The sequence below is a fragment of the Pteropus alecto genome, unplaced genomic scaffold (assembly GCF_000325575.1).
Source record: "Pteropus alecto unplaced genomic scaffold, ASM32557v1 scaffold79, whole genome shotgun sequence".
Lineage (NCBI taxonomy): Eukaryota > Metazoa > Chordata > Mammalia > Chiroptera > Pteropodidae > Pteropus > Pteropus alecto.
Genome location: NW_006494612.1, coordinates 17332121 through 17339670, shown reverse-complemented (window position 1 = coordinate 17339670; position 7550 = coordinate 17332121). Strand labels below are relative to the sequence as shown.

General features: G+C 37.9%; 1 pseudogene; it reads right to left on the bottom strand.

Annotated features, from left to right (window-relative positions):
* Positions 1 to 1101: 1101 nt before the first annotated feature.
* Positions 1102 to 1968, bottom strand: LOC102892569 (annotated as a pseudogene).
* Between the last annotated feature and the right edge of the window lie 5582 nt (positions 1969 to 7550).

Sequence of the window (7550 nt, the reverse complement as noted above, 5' to 3'; positions counted from 1 at the left end):
ATTGTCTGAGTAAAGTGAAGGGTTAAAATATAGTTGTTTGGCTAAATAATTTGTCCTAATTTTCTAGTGTTCCAGTTACCATTGCTGTATAACAAACCACCCAAAACTTGATAAAAACCACCACTATGTTATGCTCACAAATCCTGTAGTTTAAAAATTCAGACTGGGAATAGCAGTAATGGCTGGCCCTTCCTGCACAAAGTCTGGGGTCTCTTCTGGGAGAAGTTTAAGACTGAAGATGATTCAACAGATAGGATTAAAATTATCTGGAGGCATCTTCATTTCCGTGTCAGTCTGACTGTCAACCAGAACACCTGCATGCAGTCTCTTTCATGTAGTCTCTGTCTGTGGGCTAATGTGGGCTTCCTCATGGAATGGTGGCTATATGCCAACAACAGGTGTCCCAAGACAGCAAAGGGGAGATATATGGCATTTTTATGATTTAGCCTCAAAGTCAGTTAGTGTCATTTTCCTCATACTCTATTAGTTGAGACAGTCCAATGGTCTGTCAAGTACAACAAGAGGGCACTTGGACTTCACCACTCATATCAAGATTTTCAGAGCATTTAGAAAGGTGATATGACTTCTGTTTAACTGCCTTTGTTAGGAGAGCATGCAGGCCACCTTGGGAAAATACATTATGTCACAGTCTAAATTCTGGCTATAAAAATATACATTCTTCCTATGTTCCCATATGCAAGATGTACTCATTTTCTTCCTGAGACTTCTAAGTCTCATTTTTTTGTGGCATCTATAAGGTCTAGTATTTCCTCATTTAAATCAGGTCCAGGTGCAAATGAGTTTCCTTTGGTGCAGTTCCTCTAATACAATTCTTTCAGTAACACTCATCATGATGTGAAGACATGAAGACTACAGTCAAGTTATCTACTTCCCAAATACACAATACTTAATAATGGGATAAGCATAGGATGGCTTTTTTATACACTCCCATTCAAATAGGGGTAAACCAGGAGGCACACATCAGTCACAGATTCATTGAAAGTATGTTTACTTCACCTCTTTCAAGTAGTTTCATGTGTATAAATACCAGAATAGTACTAATTTTGATAATATACAAACATTATATGAACACTTTTTTTTTTTTAACAGACTTAATTTACTTTATTTCTCTTGCATAAAATTATGTAGTAGCCACTGCTGGAGCCTGGGTCCTCTGCACAGAAAGTCTAGTGTGGGTCTTTACAAGATGGTCAGTGAATTCCTGATAGGGAGACTTGGTGAACACGGTCTCTTTCCAGTGAGAGAGCTGTAGGTCTTAGAGATGGCTTCAAATGTGGCCTTGACAAAGTTGCCCAGGGTGGCAGTGCAGCCCCTGGCTGAGGTGTAGCAGTCGTCAATACCAGCCATCATCAACAGCTTCTTGTGCACAGAGGCTGAGACATTGCCAGTGTCCCTGGGGGTGGAATGAGATGCACCGGCACAGAGCCACAGCTGCCAGTCACCTTGCAAGGGGCAGTGTGGGGCCTGTGGATCGTGTTCCCCCAGTAGCCTCGCGGCATAGCGACAATGGAGAGCTTGGCCAGGATGATAGCCCCACGGATGGCAGTGGCTACCTCCTTGGAGCACTTGACATGCCCATTGTTGTCCCCGATGGCGACGAATGCCTTGAACCGGGTCCTCTGGCCAGCGCGGGTCTGCTTTTGCATGGGCATAATCTTCAAAACCTCGTGCTTGAGAGATGCCCTAAGAAAAATTCAGTGATATCTGATTTCTTGATTGGCAAGGAGCAGTCTCCTCCAGAGACTTGATCTTCATGTCCTTGACCAAGCGGCCCAACTTGATGACAGGAATCCACTCCTTGTCCTCGGCCTTGCCTCCGGGAGCTCCGCAGCCTCGACGCGTACACGCCCTAACCCCGGATGCCGCTGCCAAATCCTCTGTGGAAGCCGCGACAGCCTCCAATCCCGCGGCAGCCTCCAATCCCGCGGCACCGGCGTCATCTGCCATTTGGTGTTTTCTTGGAGAAGTGTATGAACACTTAAATACTAGCATTTTGATTATATAAGCCAGAAATTAGATACAGCAAATGATAACTCGATATTCTTCGAGTTATCATTTCACATATTCATTATGTTAGCACAAAATGTTTTCTTGTGCTACCCTTAAAATATTTTTCCCATAGATTCTATCAATTGTATAACCATGTGACTTAATAATATACTTTAAAAATGGAATATATACTTCCTGAATGTATTTTTTTCTAATATAAGTTCCTTTAAAAATTTTGGAATACCTTTAGAAGATGTCTCACTATGGGAGGCTGAAGGCTGTGGTGGCCCCCAAGATTCCTACTCTAATTCCTGAGACAGTGAAGAAAATAGATTTTACTCTAGTGATTAGGTTATATGATGTGGTACAGTTGCATTGAAGAAAAGGAGATTGTCCAAGTGAGCCTAACCAAATCACATGAGCTTTCTATAAACAGAGAATATTTTCTGGATGGTAGAAGGAAAGGAAGGAGACAAACTTCGGCTGACCTGGAAGAAAGCAGACATCCATGTTTTAAACTGTCTGTGGAGGTCATCTGGAAAGGACCTGAGAGGAACCTCTAGGAGCTAAGAGCATCCAGAAAGGAAATGGAAACTACATTTCATTACAATGGGAACTACATCATTATACAATCAACTATAATTTCAAGGGACTGAATTCTGCAACAATAAAAATGAACTTAGAAGAGGATTTCTTCCCCCCCCACACAAGAGCCTCCATACAAAAACTCAGCCTGACCAACACCTTGATTTCAGATGTGTGATACCCTGAGAACTCAGCCATACCCTGCAGTCTTGTGATCTATAGAACCATGAGATAACAAATGAATGCTGTTATAAGCTGTTAAGTTTGTGGTAATTTGCTACGAAGCAATAGAAATGAATATAGTCATCCAGGAAATGAGAGTTTGAACTGAGCAAATGGTGAATAAGTAAAAGAGATGATATGCATAAAGCAGAACTTGCACTGAACTAACTCTCCTTCCCTGACTCTCATTCCTTCTTTATTATGTGTACAGTTAAATTTCTTCAGAATGTGTCTGTGGGAGAGAATGGGCTGCACTGAGCAACATACTCATGGGCTCAATCAGACCCAGGGTCAAAGGTTGGCTCTTCCATGTGACTGCAAGCCAGTTTTTTAACATCTCTGGGTCTCCATTTCTCCAAGTATAACTGGAGAAAGCATTTCCATCAATGTGTATTTAGAAGGAATAAATGTGGTAACACATGATAAACATTCAAATATTAATTTACTTGAAGGCATTCTGTAGAAGTTTTAACCATACATCATTTAACACAATACAGACTCTCAGGGAGACCAATATGTGGAGCATCATTGTTGTGATGTTGTCCTTCATTTTTATTTCTTGGGATTCCACTTGCTTAAAACACTCTGGAATGACTAGGAGAAAGTCTTCCCAAAGAGCCTTTGAAACACATAGTGATAAGGTTGAGCTTCTGGAAAAGGTGCCCATGTTTGTTGGGTAGTTAGAAAAGTTCTCTGACTATTTGACCTGAATAAAGTGTCGTGAGGATATTTGCTAAGACTAGATTTTTTAGAACACGATTTCAGAAGGTTTTTTTTAGTTCACTTGTTTTTAACAAGACATTTTTGTTATTATGTTGGTGGTGGTAGTTCTTTGGATTTTCGATAAACATGACATGTATTCCAACTCTCCTTCCCATGTACTAACTGTTAGAGAAATGCTGGCACAGTGTTATAAGTCAGACAAAGAAGAGATTATCAACCAAAGGGAAATGCTAGACTTTAATGGTCTGATTAGCTCCTCTAGTTTAGATGATCTTAGATTATCTTATCTGTGAAAATAAAAGTTATATCCTTTGGCATAAAATAAAAAAGAATAAGAGAAACATGAAAAGTGTAAATTGAACTTTTGCCTCATGCTACATCTCTGTTGTTTACTAAAATCAATTTATTTCTGTTTGTTTTACTGTCTATCTGCTGAAAATATATCTGAATCCAATGAAAATGTAAAACATGTGATTTAAAATAGTTTGAAAAAGGAAAAAGGAAGCGTGCTGTTAAATGTTAAAACAGGTTCTGTGGTAAATTGTATACATGCACCACATCAAAAGTAAATTGAAGTTAAAATAAATAATGTTACACTGAGAGTTGAAAGAATATAGCAAATCATAAAGATGCTTGTATACTAATTGAGAGTATTTTAATTGTTAAAAGATTTAGAGGAATAAACATCGTAGATGGGAACACAATGCTGAAAGATCAGGGCCGGCTCTGTTTTTCCTTTCTAGTGGCTTGGCACGGTGGCTGTGCTGAGCTCCAGCCTCGCCTTCAGAAACAGAAGCAATGCTGTTCAAAGGATTAATCAGTGGCCCATACAAAGAAGGCCCAGGGACATACACATCCACAGTCCCAAAAGCTGGTACAGAAAACTTGTGCCCTCCATCCTTGCCATGCTGCATTTCCGTAAAGATGGCAGTTCCTGGCAAGTGTGCCCTGTAATGCTAGGGTTAGTTTGTTTCTGTCTCCCATGTCTACACTCCTACTCATCTCCTCTCTCTTCTTTCTGTTGCGATGAGTCATAATTTGTATAATAAAGTAGTATAATGACCAATACTTTTTCTTCCAATCTGGTCTCTTTCTTATTCATGTTGATCTACATTATAGGGTTCAAGAAAAGAAGTCTTTATAAAAGAAAGCCTTTAATCAATTGACTTGAGATGCTTTTTTACAATATAATCTACTAATTTTTGAATTGGGTATAAAAGCCTTCCCAGATTAGATGGAGATATATTAACATTGGTCAGACTTTGGGTTTTTGGGAAACAAAAATGTTTGGGTTTGTGTGTATCTTCCAAATTCATATGATATTAATTTCGGATCTATATTATTTTTATTTTTTCTTCGAAATTTCCTTCATCTTCACCTTCAAGGTGCACATTCATTGTTAAATATAGTTGAGGATGATACCAGGTAAAGAAAAAAATAAAGTATTTCATATGTAAGTGGATAATCTATTAAATAAATAAACATCATCTAATATTTCTAACATCTACTTATAGTATGTCAAGAATTATTCCAGGTTTTACATATAATACCATATTTAGCCCTTCAAATATCATTGTAAGATATATATTAGTATCTCTATCTTATAAATAAGGAAGAGTAAATGTAAAGATGTTAGTCCATACTTATTTTTTTTCTAAAAATATATATGTTTTGAATACTCTATGCCACACAAAGGTAAGGCTGTGGAGGATACAATAATAAGCAAAAATCCTCATGGTCCATTCTCTAATTGGATTCCCAAAGATAACCAATAACAATGTTGCAGTTGTTAGGTACCAGATCTAATATTCAAGTCTAGGTCCTCCTGATGCCAGAGCCAGGGATTCGCCAGCTTTTCACCAGACTTTCTCACTAAAGAAGAATAAAATTGGTGTCAGAAGCCAGTCAGGCTTTTCAATATGACCCGCAGTTGTTCCAGATATAGTAGATCCCAAGAGGGCAAACTCGTCTTAGATCCTTAGGAACTCTAGTTCAATATAAACTTCAATGGTTGGTCATTACCCAATGAAGTGATTGATTCAGTTCCAAGAATATCTCTGGTCATACATTTAGTTACCAAGTAAAGAAGTCCAGCAATACATAGATTCTCAGTACAGTCAGTAATTATGAGTGCTGCTGGTGAAAACACTTGCTACTGCTAATTTTTTATAAACTATTATTTTAGTCTTATTTTTGTTGACTTTATATTTTTTAAAGATTCTTTACAAGATTTTTAATAGGATTATGGATCTAGAACTTTTGTGTGACTTGTGTCTTCTTTTATACCACTTATTTTCCTGCCAAATAAATCAATGTCATACATAAGTCTGAGTCTAATTTAATGAAATATGTCAAGAACTAATTTATCATTTCTCCTGCACTCCAGAACAAGTTCAGGATAGGTAAATAATTCCATCCTAGTTGTGAAACACACTGGTCAAAAATCAGGAGATTCACTCATTTTGGGGTGATATAATCACTTAGCCATCTATTCACAAGTGGATGAAAGAGAAAGAAAGGAATGGACGAAGGAAGGAAGGAAGGAAGGAAAGAAGGAAGGAAGGAAGGATGGAAGGAAGGAAGGAGGGACCACCAAGAACTCCATACAAAAATGAAAAAGAAAGAATGAAAGAAAGAACGAATGAACGAACAAACAAAAGAAAGAGAAGGAAGGAAGGAAGGAAGGAAAGAAAAGAAAGGATCATTAAAAAAAAAAAAAAAAGAAAAACTATACACACACCTAAAAGCAGGTCACAGAGAGAAGCCAGGAGGACCCAACTTTGGATCTCAGGGCCCACTATTTTCTGTTCCTAATAAAGAACTAATGCTCTTACATGTCAACAGTTCCTAGAGGCACAAATGATCAATCTTTGTCCAAAAGAGGATTTATTAGTGCTGAGTCTTGCTGACCCAATCCCCTACTAACTACCATTGATAATAGATATTCTTATATTTCCTTGGAGATAAACTAAAAATAGCACTGAAGGAACTTAGAAAATATTTATGTATGTAGTCTTGATTCCAGAGCTTGAATGGTTTTGTCTGATTATTGAAAAGACTAAACATTCTGGAATGAAATTTTGGTGGTTATATGTATGTCAATTTACTTGCTGCAAATAAGCCAAGTGTGTATTGTAAGGACTGTATATATCATGTACTGGTTCAGCATGCTTTCCTTCCCCAAATGCCAAGAAATGTTGCTCTAGTCTCCACTGGCCCTCTCCCTCTAAGCCATATCAACTACATTAACCTGTGTCAGTAGATATGACACTATTTCAGTGTCAAATTCCGTAGTGCACTGGGAGTGCCTACAGAGCCAGGTTTGAACATCATGAAATACATGCCTCTCTTTACTAATGAAAATGGAGCCACATTTTCCTGTTCTTTCAGCCAGATGGGGTTATGATTGGTGTGTGCTTGCCTTTTACATTACTATTTGATTCCATAATAAGAAACACATGAAACAATTTTAGTTTATTAGTTCTTCAGTTGCCAACATGGCTTTGGTACAACTAATAAAATAAATAAAAATATTTCCCCTGTGTTTTTTTTCTTATAAAATACACTTGTTATATAAAGGATAAGCACATACCAGTCAAAACTTGATCTGGCATGAGCAATGTTGTCTTGCTTCTTCTTATTTCATAGAAAACAAAGGAGACATATTTATTAGTTTCCTAATAGCATGGTTGGCTCACACTGGCTTATCCCTATACATCAGATATTAGAGGCATTTATTTAGAAAGAAATGGTTTACGCTGGCGTCTTGGTAAAATTTCAAAACCTAGTCACTAATGAAAATACATTTCTAGGGAAGGCATATAATGGAAGAAGTGAAAAGAATAAAATACCATATGTCCTTTTGGTGCCCATGGTTATTCAGCCATGGTCTCCCTCAGGGTCAACCCCTAAAATAGCGCTGTTGGTCCTGGGCCTTCCCTGCTGCACCAAGTTCAAAGTGAACCACACAAGCATGCATAAGGCTAAAGGTCTGCCATTCATTGAGCCTA